Genomic DNA, 24,553 nt, shown 5'->3' with positions numbered 1-24,553 from the left:
TTAAATTTCTTGCCTTTGAAGCAACTGCATACCTAAGACTCATAAGCCCCTACCATCGATCTGAAAACTGAATTTCTTTAATCTAACAGGGCATTTAATAAGAATATCATTGACAAATTAATGGCAGCGTGACAGATGCTTTCCATGGCAAATACACAATAAAGCTTTGTGTATACGAGATGCAGAATTCAAAGCCCATAAAATACTTTTCAAGAATGATTTTACACTGCCCTTGCAGCTACAGTGCCTGCGTAAAATTGAAAGGAAAAAATGCCTTGACAAATCAGAATAAGATTGCATGTGTTTAGTGCACCTAAAAGTGGTAGCTAAAGTTGTCATCACAGTTGGCAACGTCTCAACGGCAATTCTAGATTAATGGTTAACGTGCTACTCACCTCTTGAGCTCTGTGGAATGGGAATTTCATTGTGTATCTACATGAGCAACACGCACCAGACAGTAGAAAGCAGAAAGCCTGCAGTCTAGTTCCTTTATCACACTGCTTTTCCGAGTTACAGAGACAACAGCACTAACTGGAATATGGATACCAGAGGGGAAAAAGAGTGCACTGTGTCTGTAAATAAACAGGAACAGTTCAATATTTCTAATTAAGCAGAGATCAGAAATGCCATAAGCTAACAGAATTGCCTTTGGCAGGAGCTTATTTAACCACATTTCAGAAGTGTTCCTGAAATTCATCTGATGATCACTTACTGCTAGTACCTTCTGAAAGCTGTGGCATACCCAGCCCTCTAGACAAGAAGATTCACGCTGACATCACAAGAGATTGAAACTTAATTGAACAGCTCAGCTTTCCTTAATTGTATAACGCTCATTAATTGGCTGAGTTGGCTGACTGGCTCTGCTTTCTGTCATTTTAGCCAATGACAAACAGAAAGGAAAAGTTGTAGTTCAGGCTACTGACAAATTAACTCAAGTCTTAAGACCTTCTGCACACTACTTCAGCGAGAAGAACACGTCTTCCATAGACATACAGTAAGGCTAAGCAATTTGCATAATGTCGTGAAATGATCTTTTAAGTTGTGAGCATCAGGAAGCAGAACAAGAGGAACAAATTTCAATGTACAAAACCATTCGTATACCATGTCACGTCATGTATGTCATGCAAGGGATGTTAAAACCGGCATTAATTTTACCAAAGTCTGTGGATACAAGCTCCTTTTTTCCAGTGATCTCAACCCTTGCAAGTACAGAAGTAACATTTTATTCCAGTTTAAGGACGGAGCTCTGCACGACTCAGAAGCCTGCCACTTCTCAGAACGATGCCAATACAGAAGGAATGTAATCAGACACTATTAGGAAGGATACTTGTGGGAGGCAAACCTAGCAGTGCTGTGTGCGCATCTTTTGACTTCTTCCCTCCAAAACTGGTAATGTAGAAGCTATCAGACATACATACACAATCTACATAATTTGCATATCAACATATCTTACTGTTATGAATAGCATAGGTGTGTATCAAGGCAAAGTATCCACAAAACAGTGACCCACATTTTTTTGAGCTGCTTTTGCTAGAACAGGAAAGAAGTAAATTATGGCTTAGAAGTGTCAGGCAGCCTGGGAAACGGATAGAAGAAAAAAGAAAGTGTGAGAGATTATCTTTCTGAATATAAAGTGCTATACTTTAAGGCTTATTGAGATTAATCTGTGTCCCAAGTGAAAGAATAGATGTTAGAAACCTCAAACACCAACTGACGCTCAGGTGTAGACTGGCCTACAGATAGAGTATCTGTGACAGCTAGGAAACAAACTGGTAAGTTAAGATGCAGTAATATCCTCCACCCTACTCAGATAGTCACTGAAATACTCCACATCTGTTCCTGATCATTCCTTTCTTTCTTCCATTTCGTCACCTACACTTTGTGTGGGGAAAAAAATCTGAAAGTGATTGAAGGAATAACATTTTTAGTCCTGAATATTAATGACAGAAAAATTATTTTATTCTGCGACAAGCATGCAACTACTAATTGAGAGGGAAGTGGAAGCACCCCAGCTTGTAATTACAAAGCAGATTCCAACATCATTCTCCACGAGCATTTTGATGCTGCTGCTCTCACTGCCAACAGTTTGCAAACCACACAGTTTTTATGGTTAAAGAAGCACGGCCTTCCACCTCCTCTGAGGAGAAACAGGGGTCTCCTGTCTGACTTAACCAGTATCTCACTTAGTACCTATTCCTGGCCCTCGGTTCTCCAAAGAACGCTCTTTCCTACCTGTTTCTCCTCACTTAAAGCACTCTCTCTTAAGCACGACCATGCAGACCACATGAAATCACCCAACATAGCAGGGAATAGTGGAAGAGGTAGGTCCTGTCTGTTCTGGCCACGCCAAAGGTTGATGAAGGGTGACCCGCAGAGAACCAGGTAGCTCTGTATATTTTCTGCGTAGAACAAGACCTTCTGGTCCTTTGAGGACATCCAGAATCTGGAGATACTCAAGCAGCACACTGCTGATACACCATGTGAAATCAGGCAGATGACTCGAGCACAGCCAGTGGCTTGCTGCCCAAATTAGGCAGCACAGGATTTTTATGAGCTTGGGGTGTTTTTTTTTTTTTTTTTTGCTCAAAAAGCTTTGTCATGAATAAGATAGAATGGAAGTCTTGAAAGCAACTTACGCAAAATCTTGAGGGTTTGATCTTCCCTTACTAAATCATTTATCTATACAAGTATGATGTATATATTTATATAAATATTATACATTATATAAATAGGCATCTTAATGAAAGTACAGGAAGTGTATTCCAAGTATTGACATTTCTTTGAAAGTACACATGAATGAAGATGAGCAAGATTCTGGTTGCTGATAAAAGAAATTGTTTATTTCAAGTCTCATGGATCCACAGGTTATTTATTTCCTTAAAAGTTCTTCTAGAGTTAACGTAATTACGATATCTTTAAGTTTAAGCAGAACTGGCATTTTAAAAGAGTTGGCCTTAGCAATGGCATTTAAAATAATGTGGGAATAATTACTGACATTTACTGTGCTGTAGGGAGATCACACAAAAAAGGAGCGAGCAAGCATTTGAGCTATGCTGACACCCAATAGTTCAACAAGATTATTAGTGTTGCTACAAGGGCGCATTAAATCTGGTGCTCCACATCCATTCCAAGTTTGTAGATACTCGAGAAGCACTTATCTCCCAGTAAATAAGAACTCAAACACTGTTCAAACTACTTGAGGATGCATATTATAAACTTGATTCTGGCACCGTGCAGCATTACAGACACAAATGACAGAGCACACTGCTCAAGCAGGACGGGTTTTGCAGGCCTTGCTATTTCTAGCCTCAACTATCAAAAGATTGAAAATATGCATGGCCTGCCTGTCAACAGAACAACAAGTTTGATGTTAAAGTAAACAATTATTTCTACCATTTTGACTTGGAGAGTTGCTGTACTCCAAGTAAAACCTGTGCCATCAATGCTCTGGCTGTTTTTGAACAGACCCGCTGAAGTTATTTATGTTTCCAAAATCCCCCTCAACTATAGAAGAGGGACAGCATTTTCTGCTGGTCAAAAAAAGAAAACTAATTCTTGTGGATGTCAGGACTCTGTCACTACATTTTCCACCCTCATCTCTTTGGAAAAATGACACCAGCAGTGGCTGCCTTTTACAGTGATCATCCCAGGCTCTGCTCTCTTTTGCTTACGAGCATTCTGCCTTTCTTGGCATCATCTTTTATGCTGTTCCAACTGTTTAAAAACACATAAATTAAAAAACTTTTTCTCCCCCCAGAAAATTCCCAGGCAGCCTATCGAATCCTCTAAAAATATGCCAGAAAGAATTCCCCATCCAGAACAGTACCTGAGGAGTTCCTGTTCATGTGCTTATCCCACACACTGCAAGCTGAGGCGAGCATCCCTGAGGCAGGGACCATGCCCTCGTGTCCTTCCCCTGCTCAGCACACCGTGAGTTTGCCGCTTGGTGGGTATTTTGGTGCATGGAGCCAAATCCTTTTACTGCCTGAGAACTGATGCAAATCTTCCAGGTCTCCAAAAAAGCAGAGAGAAGTAGAACTTTGTCTGATTTGTGTGGCAGAGAGCACGAGTTCTGTTACATGATTTTTACCTTAATTCAGCAGTGAGATCTCCAGCAAATACTGCCAACGACTGTTTATTTGTAATGGCATTTTAAAATGTTAAGCATCTGAGACACTCTGAAAGCAGGCGCACACTTTTCAGACGTGCTATCTGGAAGACAATCACTGAATTTTCAAGGTCCAATTATTTCAAAGTTCATTGTTTTGGAAAAAGGCATTAGAAGACATTAGTGAGAGCAGAACTTTTCCAAAGCTCATCAAAAGCCCCATAAAAGACAAAACCTTCTCTTGCTCAGCACAATGAAGATTAGAAGCAGCAAAAAGCACTGCTCCATGGACAGCGTGTGCTGCTCCTCCAGCACTTTTACACACACAAGACACACAAGGGTGGGATGACAAGAAGGTTCTTGGGAAAAGCTCTATAAATAAGAAAGTGGCAGCAGGACAGTGGGAAGGAGGAGGGCGTAACAGCATACTGACTTTTATGGCAATATCTTACAGGGTTCTCAGCAAAAGCGACTCTATGCAAGGCTCACTGCCTTACTGCAAATCCCTCTTTCCACTGTTAAACAAGCCAGCCACCAAATAGCCACAGTGCCCTGCTACCACACACAAATGCAATCCCTACAAAACCAAGAGAACACTTTCTCCCTTCTTGGATGGACCTGACAGCCCTCACAACACTCCAGGAGCCAAGGAGCTGATTTTTTTTAATTCTGCAAAGGCCAGCCCTGGCCACAGAGACAGACTTTGGGGCATCCGAGTCCTTCCACCTCCAGTCCCTCAGTGTCTGGGAGTGAAGACCAGTGGAAATCTGTTTGCAGAGCCCTACGCAGCACCCTGGTGAACAGACAGCCTCAGCCCTCATTGAAGTCTCTCTATAAACACGCTTAGAAGGGTACTCGGGAAAGCAGAGCCGGTGGCTCTGAGCACTTGCAGTGTGCCAGCAGAGTTCCCCACCCCAAACAGACTGGGCTGGGGCCACTCCCAGTAACTCCAGAGTTATCTCCCCCCTCCTCCAGAAGCTGCCAGTCCAACGTGCCCATCACGTTGTCAGACATCCAGCGAGCCGCAGCAGGCCCACTGAGGCTGGCAGGAGGCAGAGCTCAGCTGGATGGCCGCATGTGGAAGGCGCAAGTGAAAAGCCTTGTGCTGGCTCCGCCAAACTGATGAACTGCTAAACACAAAGACGCCAAAACATATTCTTTAAATTAGCATGTCACGTTAACTTTTGCTTACTGGCGTAATGACAATACACCAGTTGGAAAATGAAATGTTTGGGACAGTAGTGAACACTTTGATTTGCTGTTTTCCCTGGCAGCTATTGTTTATCTTTCAAGAAGTACTTGCACATTGCACATTTCATAATAAATATCTGATTAATTGGAAAATAATCTCCATGTTTAGCTTGACTCAAGCTTGTTTTGTTTGTTTACACATCTACTTCTCCTTTTAGCAAGTGCAACAAAAATTTCAAGACAAACACTAACCATACACAGACATTTCCTTTGGAACTTTCCATCAACCTTGGCCAGGCCAAGTCTTGCTTTATTTATTGCATAACTTCTCTAGGAGGTAAATACGCACCATCCAGGAAATAACAGCAGAGTTGCTTTCTCCTGACGTGGAGAACACGGATAAAACTACTGGGGAAGGCGATCTCTGAAGAAGTGAGTCTTCTGCTCTCCCAGCGCAGTGTGCTGCCTGGAGGAAGGTCCATGAGCAAGCCATACGGACGTGTTTGACTCCCACAGCTTCTAAGTGCCTCTTCCTGAGCTCTAAAAGCGCTTGGCTCTATGTTTACATACCCAAAAACAATCCTTTCCCATGGAATTTCACCAATTTTGTATGCCCTGGGAAATGAAGAACTGGAACACGTTCAATACAAGCAAATACACGCAGTAAAACAAGCTGAGGGCTCAAATGGCTGAGATTTCTAGAGATGATGCATAACAGAAGTCAACAGTAATTTGTTTACTGTTACTTTCTATGCAAAACACGATAGCATGCTTTATAATCAGAAGTATATATTGAATCTAATGTAAAAGTTGACATGAGGGGAAAGGGAAGAGGCAAGTGTTGCATGGACTGGAAAAAATAGGTTTTCCTTGAAATGATACAATTTGGGTAATGATTATATGGAAGTGCTGGATGAGTTCCAAATTTTGTCCTGAGCACCACAAACTACTACACCATCCAAATAATTACTGCCTGAACTATTTTTTAGGTTGGCTTCTAAAAAAAAAAAAAAAAACAAACACCACACTCATCCCAAGCTGCCAACAACAAACTATTTAGCTGGCAACTATTAAAGGCATTTTTTACGTTCAGCTTAAGGCTTTAAGTATTAAACATATACTACTGACTGCTTTTTTTTTTTTTTTTTTAAAAGGATTATTTGCAGTGCAGTGGCACAGGATGCCCATTCACTGGTCAGGATCCCATTCTCCCAAGCACACAATTGGTTTCCATCTGGGACTGCAAGCGAGCAGCACAGCGCTGCGTTGCTGTTGTGCAGCCTGGAATATCACAGCCTGACAGAGCGGGGATCTTGGCCCACGTGCCAAGGTTACAGCCTGCCCTTTCTGGAGGAACTATTTCTTCACAGCAGAAAGGACCTTGGTTTAATATTTCATCTGAAGGACAGAATCCCTATTAAGGGACAGGCTCAATCCTATTTCTGCTCACTAAAGGTTTGCGATGAATTTCCAAGGACTGCATTAAAAACACGTAATTTTACAATAGCTGACACTGTACCAGAGCACCAGCTTTCAGAATGAATGCAAAGGTGTCCTTATAAAACATGATTATGCTATGATTTCTAGTAAAAATACTCCAAAGCGTCTATATTAAACTCTTCAGCATCATAATATTAAATCCATTTTCTTTACTTCACCTCAGTTGAGTATTTTCATCAAACTGAACAGTACAGCTCAGCATTTCCTAAATCTCAGATACCTGCCATGATAAAATAATGGAGTATCTCCAGCGACTTACACTGAATTTAAAGCTGGGATCTTTGAAATGTTTTCTACTTACTGAACCATCTGCTAATATCAAAATAATACTCAAACAACTCGAAAGACTAAGGATCTGAATTTTGCTGCTCTAGCCCTTACAGATCCGTCTAGATATGCTTTAATCTTTCAAAGAGAGGCAGTAGCACCCGCCACAAGAGCTGTATTCAGCAAATACCTTGAAAATCTACGTTTCATTTGCTCAGCTGCAGCCATGAAATTTCTCACTTTTGCATATCCAAGTTAAGAAAGTCCTTTAAATTGTCCTTTTGGCTTCAAAAACACACACACAAAAAGAAATCATACAATACCAAGGCTAGTAGGTACAATATATGAAAGCTTTCAGTCACCATCATTTGTTGGGTTGAAGACAAACACCGCAGATTTCATATAAATCAGTCTCTCGTGAAGTAGTGCCATCAATTTGACAAGACACCAGGTTGTATTTCTGTCAGCCTTAATGACGTAAACCTATTTTCGTCACTTACTCCAGTCAACCGCAAAGGAGAAAGTCAACTTTTCTATCCAACATTTCTGCTTTTCCTCACTGAAAACGTGGACTGCAGCAATGGCCCAAATTTGTTAAGAACCTTCCCAAGTGAAGCCGGTGCCTCCAAATACACAGAAACTACCACAACCCAGATCTCGCAGTGCGATCCACGACCTACATTTCAGGACACGGAGCTGAATTAGGATTTAGCCATCAGCGATTCTGTCTCAGCCTGAAGTGAAAAGGCAGCAATCAAGATGCACCTGTTTCAACACTACTTCCCTCCAGCCCTCCATAGTTCAATTCATGGCTTTTCCCAGGCTTCAGTTTTAAGCTCCCTACTTGCTTAAACTAGCAGGTCATTCATCCTTACAGTGAGCGAGCATACGGATTAATTTGTCCCGGCATTTTATTCAGTCCGTACAGCGGGCTGCACCTTAAGCTTGGGAAGTTGTGCCAGCTCCCACAGAATCCAATGTTGGAAAAGCCAGCTGGAGATCAGCAAGTTCAGGCCCTGCTAAAACATGGCTAGCCCTTTTTCAACAAAGCTGAAATAATTCCAAATGTCAGACAAAGACGTGCTTTTTTTTATTTGAAAGTCGGCTTTTTTGTTATTATTTCTCCAATGACAATACCAGAAAAGCTGCCATTACTGTATTTTCCTCTATAGCTATAGGCTTATTTTAAAAATCCCAAGGGTTTATTGTTGTTTGTTTGTTTTTAATGCAAGTTATTAGTGTATGTGCTACTCTGAGGACTCAGGAGGCATAATTCCAGCACACAATTTACCATCTCAATGTGACAACATGGAAGGGACTGTGGTACCCTATATGCAACCTTTTAACTTTACTTGCTGCGGACGAGGCTCAGGCGATGGCAGGCTGTGTGTTTCGTGGTTTCACCAGTTCCATTTCTCTGCTCTCCCACTTAGCTAGTGCACGACCAGTTCCAGCCAAACCTAACAAAGCTGGATGGAAGCCAGAAGACAGGTCCTCTCCTAAATGTTTACTGAAAATAATAATTAAAAAATAATAATAATTTTGCTTGGCTGTCTAAGTCATTGAGAGGGTGCAGCGTGAATCCAGCTCTCCGTAGCTGTAAGGGAGTTCAGCCCGAAGATCACCCAATTCCACCAGCCCAAGGCCCACCAACAGGCTTCTTCGTGGTAACTGCTGGCAAGAGCAGAGATCAACACCACGAAACCACCTGAGCTGCAATAAGTTGCAATAGCAATAAGAACAAAGAAAGCACCAAGCTAAGTCATTCTCCTGTTTGCAGGTTTTATTTTCACACCTCGACATTAGTTCAGCGTCCTGTAAGTACAAAACTTTTCAGCAGGTCACAAGGGTTATAGGCAATCAGCAACAAAAACACACCGAGGGAAGCTGACATGCCTGGAAGTTTTGTTAGCACCTAATGCCCTCTGTGCTCATAATTATTTCCAGTTACTTTAAAAGGCCAAGTTAATGATTACACTAGTAGTAACAGGTGGGGATTATACATAGCTGGCAGGAATCCTTTCCTTCGCTGAATTATGCCTCATTACTATTCACCTGCAGAAAGCGGAAGCCAAATGCCCTGGGGAGAAGATTCAGACACAGAGCTCGTGTTTATCCACATCGGTGTGATACAGCCAGAAAACACAACCGGCCAGACTACATGCCCTCATGAACTCCTCGAGGCTTCAACAGGTTTCAGACTAACACTTTTTTTTTTCCCCACTTTTATAAAGTGTATTTGTACCCAGTCTTCAAGGGCATGCAGTAACTGTGCCCACAGCAGACCATTTAACGCCATCGGCTCCTGCAGCAGTCCAGCTGTATCTTCGGTGACACTGAAGAGCTACTTTGCACTGAGATCTCAGGCCAGCACTTGCTCTTTCAGTCCAGGATGAGGCAGCGACAGGTGATGAGGAAATCAACATCAATATATGCGGTTTTAATTGACTTTTAAATTGTCAAGGAATTAAATGTTGCTGCCAGCAAGACAAATCCCAGAGATGTACCTGTCTCGTGGCGGCCAGCTGCAAGAGGCAGAAGTTGAGCTGCCAGCTACAGCATCAGTCACCCCGCAGCCTTGCTCGCACGGCAGGGCTCTTCAGCAGTACCTCGCAGCATGCAATACATGAGCAACAGCTTAAAAGTGGGACAGCCCATGTCCACATTACAAAATGCAGACACCACCAGACAAGAAAGCTCCTGGTATAGCGCTCACTGAATTTTGCACCACCAACTTGGCAAAAGCCAGAAGCCCCCGAGCACAGCTCTCCTCTTTATTTTGTATAGCAGGCCAGACAAAGCTTAAAGGCCTGGAGACACAAACTTCTACCCCACTGCGTGCAGATGAAGGTGAAATGCCAGACTTGTCACTTGTTACCTTCTACTCCAAAGGTCCCTTGCAAGGGAGAAATCTCTGAGCACAAATCTAAGACAATAGAAAGTGAGCTTGTCTCTGGGAAACCAATTTATCTTCAAAGAACAAGCCCTAGCACTGTTTTTCTATTTTGACAGCATGCACAACATGAGTCCACTTAAAAATACTGCACGACTTTAAATTTCTGTGCCTCTGAAAATTCAAATTGCTTACTTAAAAAGAAAAAGAGAAAAAGGAAAAAAGGGATTTTCTTCTCTATTTCAGTGAAAGACCTCTCCAATGCCCAGTTGGGTAACTGTAAAACCATACAGCTTCATCTTACTCTGAAGTTTAAAACCACAGAGTTTAGACTGACTACTTAGAAAATGGTCTAATTGAAAAAAGATCCTGGAGTTAAAACGAAATGGCTCTAAACTATCTCCCCGTGGATTGCAAAGAGAGGTTTTGGTGGTTTTATTTTTTTTTTCATATTTGTACTTTAATGCTATATTCATTAGTTATTTGCCTCCCAATCTAGGGTTCCATTGCCAAAAGCTGTTTATCGGCAGCATAACGTTCGGAAGTGGATGCAAACCAGCAGCCTGCTCGTAGCTCTGAGATTGCTAGGTAACAGCCAGCACTCCTCCATTCCCCTCCTCACCCCTGCCCTCAATCCTACACGCCGGCACTTCGACTCGCAGCACCGTGCCGCGTGTTACGGCACAGTTCTGACACGCTTCCAGCCTACCAAAGCTTCTCTTCTACAGCATTACTAAGCCTCCTGCTTTCTGCATAAAGCAAAATAAAGCTAGAGGACGTAGAAGGCATTCAAGAAGAGGACAAGTCAAAACAACACTTAATATAATAGGAAAAGGCTCATCTACATTCTGCAGGAGTATTTAATAACGCACATCATTTACTTCAGGGTCAGCACCCGTTGGCTTGACAGAATACGAAGTTCACACCAGATCTCAGGTATTCCACAGGTATGTGCTTGTGAGTTGAGGGGGGAAACAAAAAGAAAGCTCACATGCAGACCTGTCTTTGTGGCACATTTACAACTCCAGCATATCCTTTTAGAAAGTCTCTGGGGGGAAAAAAAAGAAGCATATGATTTCTCTCTAAAATAAACAAACCAGGTAACTTGATCAATTCACTTTAGAATATGGCCTGAGTCTTCCAGCCAGCCCAGGTTAGAATTACTGCATCTTCAACTCAACTATGAAGTGCAGGGGAAAGTACAGAGGCAGAAGTTACAGCAGAATATTTGTCTTCTAAAAAAATCCAAGTTTGGATTTAAACCAGAATTGTTCATTCTGCCTTACATTACAGAAAGCAGATAATAACATCTACTCCTGTTCCCCATGACAATAACTAAAATCAAATATGACATTCAAGACTTCCAAAAGCATCCCACTAAGCATGAGAAGGCCTGCCCATACTGAAAATAATGAGCCTAAGCACCTTACCCTACTCTATTTTATGTACAGCTACAGAGCCAAGCATGAAAGACCCAAGCAGGATCTGATCAAATCCAGGGATTGCATCTGCTCCACAACTAATCCTAGAACAAGACCTATGCTCAAGGAGGAGGAACTTCCCACATCCCTCACAAACAGGGCAGGTGGGAGCCTGGGCTGTAAGGAGCATCCCACCTCTTCTGCTGCCCATCCACCTTGCTGGGGTACACGTTGCAGAAACCCCTGGGCCTCCTGGATTATAGGAGAGGTAACTGCAGTCCTGCTACCACCACCATCGGGGCAAGCACTAGTCCTGCTCAGAAAGCCCGCGTCCCTTTCTCAGCCGACTGCAGCCTGCCCCTTACACTTCCGCCCTGCACTGACACGTCAGTTTTCCTTCCGTAACAAATACCAAAGCCCCAGCTGTGGCAAGTTGCATCCTTAGGCAGCAACCAGTTGGCAGCATTAGCAGGACACAGCCACTGTGTCCTGACTGGCAAGGCTCCCTCCGAGAGCTCCTTCCAACCTAGTGCATCTGACGGCAGGGGGCAATGACAGATGACAGCAAGGGATCATCTGCCACTGCCCGCGAGATCTGTACCCGCATGCCGAATTATTGGTTCAAAGCTCACTGCCTAGCCAGAGAGATGGAAGTCTTCGCCTCCACAGGTAAGAAGCACAGATGGGGGGAGGAAGGGGCTCAGGGACCCGTGGCAGGAACTGACACTGCCTTTTGCAGCAGGCCACGAGGCAATCCTTTGCTCAAAGGATGCAAAGCTTGCAGCTACTAGACCTGCAATGGGCATAAACAGCCTTTTCAGTTCACGTCTTCAAGCTGAAACAATGCTGTTCTGTCTGCAACACAACTCCACAGCTCATAACACGCTTACTCGCATGTTCTCAGGCTAATTCTGCAAATCATTAACAACATAATTAACAATATCAATACGAGCATTCACACCACCCAACAATCCATATTCCAAACATAAAGCCAAGCCAATTAAACAACGTATCTAATGATGTTAGGATATTATGCTAGTGGAGCAGATTTTACAATTTCTGAAACAGTCCATTAAGATCATGTGTGAAGTGCTTTCCATTCCCCCGAAGACCTTACTCTTTCAGTTGTACCCATATAATCGGCATCTTTTTTAGTCTCTGGAGAATTTACTGTCAACTTGTAACACCCTCGTAACTCAGAGGGATCCTCATGTTGGTGTCATCATCGTGTTGATTAAACTCAAATGCACAAAATCAATTCACAGCTGAAACACTCGATGCATTTCCACTGGTCTTGATACACAGATGCTAAAGCTCCAGGCTTCATACCCCTCCTTTGAACAAGGCAGAGGCCGGAGCATCCATCTCTAGACTCTAAGGGATCTGCTACTGCTCAGTCACTCCTTTTATGCAACAGGAGAAATGAAACAGGCTAGGAAAAAGGTTCACAGAAGAAAATCACAAGAAGAGGGACCAGTCAGAGCCACCCTCTGAACGCTTTGTTTCTTTCTCTCACTTTCTCCAGCCCCCTCCCCACGCCCTGTCAGCAGGAGGTGCAACCCACCAGATTCACCCCACTCCGCGTGGCACAGGTGAGGCCGAATGCCAGACCCCAGACCCGCAGTTCCCCGAGGTAAATGCGACTCCAGGTGTTGGCCAGCTGGCCTAAACCCACACAAAACTGTCACAGAGCTGTGAGCCACAAGTGCCCAGCTCTTACAACACAGGACTGCTCCAGCAAGCTTGGACTAGAATTTCTGACGTCTTTGAAATCCTCGGATGCCAACAATACCTGAAAGGGATCCACAGAGCACCCTTCTGTGTTATTTGTCATACCAAAGAACTAATAGTTTGGCTCTGAGCAGAGATCATTACAGACCAGCACTTTTGACTTAATTTATTAGAATTACCACTTCTGTCTCTCGTTGTTCTGATAATGTAATACCATAGCAACAAATGAGAAGCTCCAAATTATAAGCGTGGCTCAGAAAGGAAGTGCATAGTTCCTGTATATACAAACTTTGATCTACTGCAGGACGGTCAACAGCATCTGTTACTCTAATATCCCACGTTATTACAGCCATTTAGCTAAACAGATCACAAAAAGACTGCTCCATTAGCCATCTTCCTGGCGTGAGTCCAGGGAAGTTGCAGAGTGGCCATGGCTGAGCATCAGCACAAACCTCAAGGACTTGGATGGGCGGCTGGGCTGTGACTAAACGCCTGCATTCGGCAGCGTTAGGAGCCTTACGTTGCTGTTTCCAGGCTCACATCTTTAGTTACAATATCATAGATGAGTTTGAGTGCTCTAAAGAAGGTGACACAAACTGACATGTCATTCACAATTATGTTTGTAATTGCCAGTCTGACCACGTGTGAGCCCACTTCACATTTAGCCTGCTCCCAAGGCAATCTGTGAAGAGCCTTTTGAATGGAACTTGGGTGGATCAGAGCTGAGCAGCCCGTGCATTGTGGAGTCCATCTGGAAACCAGAGAGAAATGGCAAAAGGCAGCCTTCTGCACAGGCAGAATTTCTGCATGAGAAAAGAGGACATGTCCAGGAAACTCAGATACAAATCTAGACAGAGCTGTGCACACAGATTTTATCGGTTCTGCATGAGACAGAATTTGAGCCTGGAGCAGCAGTAAGAGGAGGAGGAAACACATAAGTTTTAGCCTGAATCCCAGTACGTTCTGCATGAAATGTCAGGTTTTAAACAGGAGAAAAAAAAGAAAGAAGAAAAAAGCTTCACTCTGAGTTATGAAATGTCTCATGTTACTTCCCAACCAAGAGAAAAGCCCCTGTCAAGGAATTAAAAGATCTTGTTTCCACTACCAGCTTTGCAAGGGGATTTCTGAAGAGGCTAAACCAAAATTTTTCCTCATTGTAACCACAAAAGGGTAGATAATTCTCCCCTTACACAAAGGCTATGACGCCAGAACCTTTTGTGTCATGAAACATAGGGATGCTATGGAGATGAGTGTAGACACATATTTCAATCTGCAAGGCAGAGCGGGTGACTTGACCTCTGGCTTTTCGCCTCTTAACCTGCACTCCCTTCCTCTGTCCCTTTCTTTAACTACTTGACTTCAGTAAAAATACCGATTGCAACTTCAAAATATGCATCTGCAAGACAGGGACCCACATCTGCGTATGCAAGACGCTGATATGCAAAAGATACTGGTACGAGTTGTCAGAGACAAGATACATCTGCAGTCAGCTCGCTGAAAACCTACTTCTGGCAGCAGCAAAGCAGCACCACTTTTGAAGCTGATTTTCCCCTGTTTAAATTACGCTGCGTGCAAGCCTAATGAGAATTGCTCTTCACCTCGTCCATTTAGCACATCTGACATCATTATGCTCCGAGCATTACTGCAGCATCTCTGACAGGCTCTTCCCAGCAACTTTGGCTGGCAAAAATGGCCAGTTTTCTGTCTTCCAGTACATCTGCAAGAGGGTACGATACACAGAGATTTAGCTGTGATAAGTTGAGACTGCGACACGTTTGCTGATAACATTCCATTTCAATAAGCCAACTTACTCCACACACAGCTCGTTTCCAACTAACTCAAAGGCACAGGCTGCAGAGGGGACGTACTCCTCACCCACAGAAAGCACACCAAGTTCCTCGCTGAATACAGCTTTTACAGGGCTCTGACACCTGCACATTTCCAACACCATTGTGAAAGCACATTACTTTGTTGTCAGGTACGGGTTACTTATTAGCCACCTCCCTGAATTACGGGCAGTTGTATTATTCCCTCGCTTATCGCACTGCTTTCCAGGCAGTGCTGTCGAAGTGCCACTGCTGTATTACAGCAGCCCAGCTGACAGAAGCACCTGGAGGCTTTAAGGATACACCACCATACCATGGACTTGAGCGGCAAGGGAAACACCAGCTCAGGAGGTCCCAAATTGTACCTTCCTTTAGAAGGGTGCTCTTCACAAACAACACAGCCCGATGCTCTTCGCTACTTCCCAAGAGAATGGGAGTTGGAAGCAGAAAGACAATGTCCATTTTATTAGTATTTTTACAGGAACTCCAGAATAAAGATATCTTTGTAAAACTGCTTTCTTCTGAAAGCTCCCTTAAATACTGAATATTTATTTTTCCTAGTCTCGAAGTCTAAACTGCCTAAGATAAATAATTTAAATTTCTCTAATGGCACTCTTTTTTTTTTTTTTCCATATTCCTAACTTTCAGGCATTAGTGTTCTGTTTTATAGCACCTCTCATTAAATAAAGCTTTACACCTGACTGTCTTCACCAAGCCGAGAACAACTGGGATAACAGATAAAAACTTCCTCCAGAGTTTCATTACTGTTTTAATAGTAGCTTCAGCGAGTATCACTTAGTACCAGACAGCTACCCTGCCAATCAATACTTTTATTATTACTCTTGTTAAACAGCAGTAAGTGCTGTTTATCAATCAGAAATAATCAGCTCCCTGGGTAGTAAATCACCTGTCCAAATTATTCATAGCCCTCTTTAGTGAGGCACATTGTACAGGTAAATACATAACCAATTGCACAGTTTATTCAACATGCTGTTATCAGCGAGACAGCATTGGCCTAGGTCAGCTGCAAGCCAGCTCTCAGTAAGCAGTACTTGAAATAGCTGGTGGCACGGCTGTGCTGTAGCAGCTAACAGCCCACAGGCTTCTCCAATTTTAAGGCAGACTTCGCAGCCTGGAGCTGCCAGGGATGTAGCACACAGCCAGTTTGGTGGTGCCTGTACAGGCTGCAGCCACAAAAGGCTCAGCAGAGCTCTGGAGGCACATGCGACCTGCCTTGAGAGCAGGGGGAAGCTCTGATAATCCCCAGCCCCCATATGAAATGGGATCTCTTTGGGGCGATGGCAGAGGGGTAAAGTTCTGCCAGTCATATAGAGCTGCAGCCTTGAAATAGCAATGTTATACATGCTCCCAAAGATGACACTGCTGTTGAGCTAACCGGACAGCACTGTGTTTAATGTGCCCTGGAGATTCAGGATTTAAATCCTTTCTCCAATGACAAACAGTTCTCTTTGAAAAGAATACACGCTGTTCCTCCTGCACAACGGAGAGCACATCTTGAATAAAGACATGTGCCAGTCTATAAAGCAGGAGCAATCTCCACACTAGACATTCAGACCCTGGAAATCACTTTCCCTTGGAAATGAATGAAGACAAAAGCCTAAACCCTGTACGTCACCTTCCTCCTAGCACTACTGCAAGACGAACTGACGTGGGTAGAGCTACGATGCCACACGCTACGTAACAGAGATGAGAACATGCATCTGTCACTGCTTGCTTTCATGAGTGAAGGACAGACAGTGACGTCAGGAAGTCAGAATACACTGGAAAACTTGCCTCCATGGGAAGATTCATTAGAAGAAGTAATGAAGATGAATGCTCATTTCCTCTCTGGTGAAGAGCCCTAACTCTGAAACGACGAAGAAGGAAGTTTGCGTGCTGACAGCACACGTACGCAAAACCAAGCCGGGGAAGGCACGGTCTCTTCATCAGATGCAGACACAAAGTCCCCTGTTTCGGTAGGGTTTGACATCCTCCAGAGCTAGCTCTGAGTTTTAGTAGGAAGACCTCTGCCTCTTGATTTGATGCAGCAGCACAAAACATCACGAAAACCTAAAGGCAGGCCACAGACATGAGACAATACACGTGCCACTTGCAGAGGCTGCCTCCTGATTTTATAGGCTAACCAAGCAGAATATTTGGAGGAGAATGATGATATACAAACAACACCTGGGTAGTTAGAAAAGCCCCAAAATAATAGCCAGACACGCATAGCAAACCTAAACCTCTTTTGATTTGTAGCCTGAGGTTGTTTCTGTGACACCACAGTACTGGGATGTATAATAAAAGTCGTCATTAAAGCACAGAAGATAGGACTGAAATATGATTCTCTGGGGAAGGACACTACAGAGGGTCTTGTGCCCATACACACTAACCCCGAATCAGAAGGAAGGCAGCGCATACAACAGAAAATTGTTATCCCTGTAAATGCAGGCCAGGCGCTTTGCCATTTCTGCTCTGTGTGATGCTAACTGCAGGCATGCAGAGCTGCTGAACGATACCACCAAGACTGCAGGAGTCAGCAAAAGGCAGGAGAGGAAAGCAAGGTCAAGCATACATTTTTAATGGTAAAAAGCCTGAAAGCAACTGAGGCAAGTATTAGTACAAAACTGCAAGCTGTATGGACATTTGTTGCCAGTTACTTGGACACTCACACAGTAAGATCACATGTACGGAGACAGAACATTGTATTTAAAGTGCCCTGAAAATAATGCTCTATCTCCTAAAGAGCTTGGGGAAGAAAACAGGAAAAAAAAAGCAAGCATATTGGGGATGGGAAACAGCTAGGCTAGGAAGCATTAGAGAAGTGTCTGAGCTTGCAGCACTACAGCCGAGCAGCAATGTGACAGGCACACAGAGATCAGTTATCCTCCCAGCAATCAGGAAAGCTGATGGCCTAGAAGCCAATTTTCAAACTGTGCTAATAATAGGTCAGTCAGCAAAGCACATGCTGCAGAAATTCAGCCAGATGTATGTACAAACAGTGGACGTGAATACAAGAGACTGCTATAATTAAGGAGAAGCGAGTCTGAGGACTAACTCTCTCGTTTACCAGGAGCATCTCCACCAGCAAGGCAGGCGTGGTGTGGGAGGCCGGCAGCACCCTGTGCCAGCTGCTGAGCGGGCAGGCACAGGCAGTCCATGCCGGAGGACTTCTGATGGACAAAGGCAGCAGAGGGCAGCCCGGGAGGCACGGCAGCCCATTGCCAAGTTAGGGCAAATCGGCAGCGAGAGGAGACGAGTGCCCAGGTCTCCTGACTCCCAGACAGCTGACAGCTCCTAAAAGCATGCATTGCTCTTAGTTAAGGCCAAGTGCCTACAGAAACATTAAGCAGTACGATAGCACAGGAGATGTGAATCATGGGGAAATTGTTATTGAAGTCACAGCATTTGAAAGCCTGACACAGATGCGCATTAAAGAAGCCACTTCAGCATACAGCTAATATTCTTCTGTACCACAAATTGTCTTAGGACTCTTCTCAGTACCTGAGAATTTAAAAGTGCAAAAATCTGGATTTCAGAAGGTTATGGACAGTCCAAACTTATCCTCCTTTTCTGAAGTTCTTTGGGTTCCTCATTTCAGAAACTGTACCCTGGACTTACTGTGTAGATTAAACCCAAAGCCTGTTTGCTGTTCCTGCCTCCCTCACAATAATAAGGGAGATATTTAGCAGTGGGAAATGCTCATTAGAGATCTCTGTTTGATGTAGTACCATTTCCCTAATGGGCCTTGAACAATTTCCATGTTTTGAAAGCAGAGAGATTTCCTTTTAAAAATAAAATCAGCGGCCTGATGGGAAGTTGACCTCCATGAAATATTTCCTTCCATTATCACTTTCTGTGGCAATCCTCTACCACTTTCCTTGTCTCTTTTATTCCCCTCACACACCAATATTTTCAGTGGTTACAGAACCCCATGAGCTGCAACTTCCAGGTGACCACAAGCTGCTGCCAGGCTGACTGCCCTGCATGCCAGGAGGTATTTCTGTACTGCAGAGAAAGCACCAGCAGGCAGGTCAACTTCCCAGGACTGCCACTCTGGCCGCTAACAGAGACAGCGGCTCAACGTTTGAATGCTTTACCCTCAGCTGTTAGGGTAATTACTGCCAAGGTGATTTTTGTGATGTTTCTCACACATCACCTGTGGAGGAAGAACTCACCTTTAAGATTTCAATTCCAAAGTCTGCACTGCTGAGCCTACTGGTTACAACCACCCCTTAGCAAGCAGCTGCATCCTTGAAGAGCTGCTCTTCCATTTCTCATGAAAAATGTGACAGACACAGCTTTGGATGCCAACATTTTAAGTCATTTTCTTATCCCAAAGTTTTGCAGCCTGTTCAAGAAATCACATCCCTGTTCTTGAGTTCCTACTGCCCCTACAACAGCTCCCAACATTACACCTCAAATCCACCAACCGAGATGCAAAACCCAGGCAGAGGCCCAAGTATTTGCTGTGCCACTATTTTTTTAATAGCTTCTTCAGCTTCACTCCAATTTCTAGTTCTGGAAACCTCACATCACAGCTCCTCGTCCCAGAGGAGTCCTCATCCAGATTCCCAAAGAAAATACCCTGCATCACCTCTTCCAGCACGTGACTTCTTTGTTCTGAAAATGGCTTTTCAACCCAACCTCACCCAATAGTGGTGGAAGACTGGCCTCGCTTCCTCAGTACCTCAGCCACCTTCAAACACAAAAGACGCCTCATTCCCTACATTTCCAACTGAACTACAGTGAGTTACTCCTGCCCTGAAAAACCAGAAGCAACCCACACATGCAATAAATGGATAAAGGAACAGTGCCATATGGGCTTAGCCTCAAACAGTGCCATTCATGGCAATGTAACTTGCCCTTCAGCAGAAGAGGATTATAATCCAGTATCACAAGGCTCCTATTGATAAGAAGCTTCCCCAGCTGTGGCATTATTTCCATGCGTGCCAGTTTTACACTAGAGGCAGATGTAGATTATACATCATGTTTTTACAGAAGTCTATGGAGAAGCACCACAAGTACTTGAGCACTGAGAACATGAGGCATTTAATACAGAACCTGCTACTAGTACAGCAAACAAAGCACTCCTCAAAGTCTTAAACATACAGGTCTTATTCAGTACCTGATAAAATGCCAGTGTGGCACAGGGATCTAAGTTCTTCCAGCTCCTGCGTTTTGCAGCTAAATCAAAGACGAGTCTATCTGCACGTCAGAAACTGTGTGATAGAGTCCCACGTATCCAGTATTCACTATCAAACAGTATTAACAGACAGATGTTGACTGCTGAAATGCGAGAGTTGCTAAAAAACCACGAGCAAAGCCAGCAAGTTTTTCATTGTACATGTTAAAATAACCATTTCCACGGAGAGACATGCACCATCTTTTCTCATTTAATTAATGATATTTATAATCTCAGTTCTCCAAAAGGTCTAGTTATTCAGCTTTTTTTCCTTTTTACATGCCAGGAAGAGAAGTGTGAATACATGTTTAATGATGCACCTCTTGGATGTTCTCAGCAACAAGATCCACCACTGAGTAACCTTGCTCTTGAGTAAATTAAGCCAAACAGTTGGTTTTAGGAGCAGGTATTTTTATACCTAGTAGTATTAAATATTAAATCCTTCCCATTAAATTATTACATATATTTTAAATATTGATATATTAACTCCAGCCATTATTGTTTGCTTGTCAAATGTATTGTAAAACCTAGGAAGATGTAATGAAAAGATCTTTGACCCATAGGGCAGTCCAAATATTGACCGGATTGCTTTAAAGCCCCTATTCAAGACAGGCACAAAAGAAGTCTCTCAAATAACTCAGCCATAATCCCCAGCAGCTGGAAAAACGCCACATCTTTCATTTGGACGAGGGCAATGGGAACAACACAATTTACAAACATGCTGAAGCCAAGTCTAATCCTACAGAATCCTACCTACAGCAGGCAGAGCCCTGGGGCTCTCCTTCGCACATCCACTCAGCATGCCACATTTGGTTTTCAGGCCCAAAGAGACTCGGTCACCTCAGGACACAAGAGGAGAAAGGACCTTTGAGGCCAAAAAATATCATCTCGTTATCACCAGGAACCACAGGGTGTAGTGTCATGAAATGAGAAAGCTCCAGCTCAGGAGAAGCTGGGGAAAATGCCCAGCGGTAGGTACATCATCCCACCTTCTATCAAATACATTCAGAAGCTCAAGCTACGAATTCTGCAAGCTTCCCCAGCCTCGGGAGCAGGGACACCTCCCTGATATCCCATAGCTTAGGTGGTGCTAGCACTCTGACCGCAACCAGCAGAGGAGGAAGCTTCAGCCACGCATCCCCTCCTACTGAGCATCCCCTCCACACTTAGAGCAGTTTCTCAGCACTGCTTTCCGTTGGACAAATGGGATCAACATCTCTTTACAACAGCTTTTCTGAGGAAGACAGATTAGAAGGCATTGTTGACTCCCCAGACCCGGATGCCTACATTTCATGACACACACAGACAGCTCATCTCTTTCCACGTGGACTGGGTCTCCATGCCCCCAATTTTCAGCATGCTGCCATGTCGGTGAGGTTACCTACCTGCCCACTTACACATCAATCAATCAACACTAAAAACCGACACCATCCATTCGATTGCATAATACAACTTCCAGCTAGAGAATGCAAAAATAATAATGCACAAACTGGCCAACAATACTTATTTCTTGTCCTGTACTGCTTATGCATCTGTTGATAGGCTGATTCTGTCTGAGTGTATCCCCTGAGAACTGCTGTTATCTTTCCTTTTTATTCCGGTAGAATTTCTTTTCACCTGGTTGAATTTCAATTTGTCCTTCTTCAACACTCATGAACAGAAGAACAAATGACAGAAATGGCATTCCGTTTTCAAAGAAGTAGCAAAGAATTGAAATATGTTTTAGTCAGGTCATAGAAATACAACAATGCAATGAATATTGTCTGCGTTTCCTATAGTTAAGGGACATTACTGAAACAATAAGATATATAACAGATGTTAGCTTGTCACATTAATTATTATTTTTTTTTTTAAACCCCATGTTGAGAATCATTCAAGTAATAACGTGAAATCAGCCATCACTCTGCATACAGATGAAGCAAGTATTCCAGAACTTTCACCAACAAAAGAATTTCATACTGCAAAACCCAACTAAAATCAGAAAGCTGTCCTGCCATCTGTTTAAAATAGGCTTTAAATTTCCTTGTTGTCATCAGAAAAGAAATACAGCAAAATGCTATGTATGACTATTTTGAAGGCTTATCTTTATCGATGGCAGCAAAATGTAGTTAAATACGCGAACACACAGCGAGCGTGTCACACCGCAGGATCCCGCAGTGCTCCTGTCAAAGCACAAGACCAGAGCTGAACTGAATTTGCTTCGCAGCCCCTCACTGCAGCTAAGCCCATGCTACAGTAGGCAGCAAAGGTCAACCTAGCACATAAAAATCAAAGAGGAATGGCACATGGCCAGAAGAACCCGTACACATTTCCATCCTAGGCTACCGTTTACTCTGCTGATAAAGTCAATTTACACAGAGAAGCGTGATCAACCACTTGGTGATACAAAAGCTCCTCAAGTCCACGTGCAGTGGTGCTGGGCCTGGGTATCTGGCTGGACACACCTGAGCCAGCCCAGACACAGTGAAAGGGTCAAAACACAGCTCTGAAGGAAGAAGCAAGGCATGTGAGCACAGATCTTGCACTGAGCAGCTCACTGCTTGCCTTGCCTGAGGTTGTCAGATGCAGGGAGGGAAACGCTACGATCTCTTTCATCCTAAACCCGAAAAGCAACACACAACCTCTCCAGGAACTCAGTTCTTCGTGCGGCCAGAGCTCATTCTGAAGGACTTCTCAGACACACTGCTAGACACTACATATTATTTCCTTTCTCTGCAGAGAGGAAACAGGAAAACAATGCAAGCTCAACCAGTTAGAGAAAGCTACACAGCTACAGCCCCCAGTGACCTAAGCTAAATAAAAAATTAAGAAGAGGAGCTTTTTTTTTTTTTAAAAAAAAATATACAGTGCTTCATGTATTTATTTATTTTAGATTACTGATGAGACAACAGCAACCAAAGCAGCGAGACAAAAGCCAGTTTCTTCAAAACAATACTAGATTAAAAAAAACAACAATCACAGTCACACAGGGGCTGTGCCCTTCTAATATTACTTCAGGTAGTTCCACTGTCATCACAAGATCACCATTTACATAGAAAGAAGGAAATTCTCTTACTTTCTATATATCCTCCTTTTCAATGTATTTGTTATTTCACAGTAAACACGAACCCAACCGTTCTCTGTAACAGCAGAAAGTGGTGTTTCCTTCCCAGTCCTTGCAGTATCAGCACCCCAATAGAAATATATTTACTTTCTTTATGTAGGTACTGTTATAATGGGGTACAGGAACAAGCTTTCCCTAATTGCCATGAATTATTAACCAGAAAAAAAAAAATAAATCACTTTTGTTGCCCTTCACAGAGGCTTGATTTGCAAGTTTAAAAATCAAACTGACATTTAATGTCTCTTGTACAAATACCCAAGCTTTTTAAAAAAATGCTCTGGGCATTATAAATACATTTTTTCATGAATATGAGAACAACAATTCTATAAATAGCTATTCTTCACAGAATTGCTTCAAGACATTGTTTTTAGAGACAACAGTAGGAAACTGAAGGAGGTCTTAGTGCCAAATATATTAAAAGTTAAATAAACTCTCCAATCAACTCTGGTTTTCCATTTATTATTACAAAGTTTGCTACTCTTTTTCAACTTAAACAATTAGTTTATGCAAGGGAAGCAACAAATCAGTAGACTGTGCTGTGTCTTGGCACAGCTACTGAGTTGGTGTAAATCAGTCATATCCTTCAACTTCTCAGGGGATCCACTTTGCTTCTTTGGGCAGCTATTTAACAACTCCAGACTGTCAACAGATGAACGCATTAATAACCAGCACCACCTTGTACAAGCACAAGCAAAGTAAGGCAGGATTTTTATTATAACTCCATGATATGACTTTCAAATACACTGACTCAAAACTGTTCTCCATCTCCTCTAAAAAGCAAACATCGCAAGATAACTATGAGCTAATGTAACAGCAAATTGCCTGTACAGTCTGCACATTTAATGGTTGCTACCTCCTCAAGCAATTTGTGCATTGGTATCTAAACATAAAATCAACAGGAACTTGTGAAAAACAGCTACACAATGAGCAAAGCAGGTTTCCATAGCCAGAATAGCATACTTAGTCATCTTGGCATGTACTCCAAAACAAGGCCAAAGGCCCAACACTACCAGGTTTTCAACAGGCAAAGGGTACAGGCACTTAGCTCCTAAGCACTTGAAAGTTCATCTGTAGAAAAGAGGAACCTATTTAGTTTCTAGTTTTACTGCAGCATTTTGCTATAACAATTTCAGCAATAATTTGCTATTACATAGTTTATATGCTTTATGAAAGAAGTTGTACCCAACTGCTAATTGCACAGATGCTTTCAGCATGCTGCAAACCACAGTCTCCAACAGCTGGAAATACAACAGTGCTGTTTTCAAGGGGTGACACCAACACCAAACTGGAGTAATACAGCGATGAATCAGGCCATGAGCTTCCCAACA

General features: G+C 43.2%; 1 protein-coding gene across 10 annotated transcripts in view; it reads right to left on the bottom strand.

The window, feature by feature from the left end:
• The window catches only part of PLCB1 (phospholipase C beta 1), a 376,130-nt gene that overhangs the window by 339,526 nt on the left and 12,051 nt on the right, over positions 1 to 24,553 (bottom strand). The gene's annotated exons all lie outside the window — the stretch shown is intronic.

This window comes from Anas acuta, chromosome 3 (genome assembly GCF_963932015.1).
Source record: "Anas acuta chromosome 3, bAnaAcu1.1, whole genome shotgun sequence".
NCBI lineage: Eukaryota > Metazoa > Chordata > Aves > Anseriformes > Anatidae > Anas > Anas acuta.
This window is presented reverse-complemented; position numbering and strand designations above follow the sequence as displayed.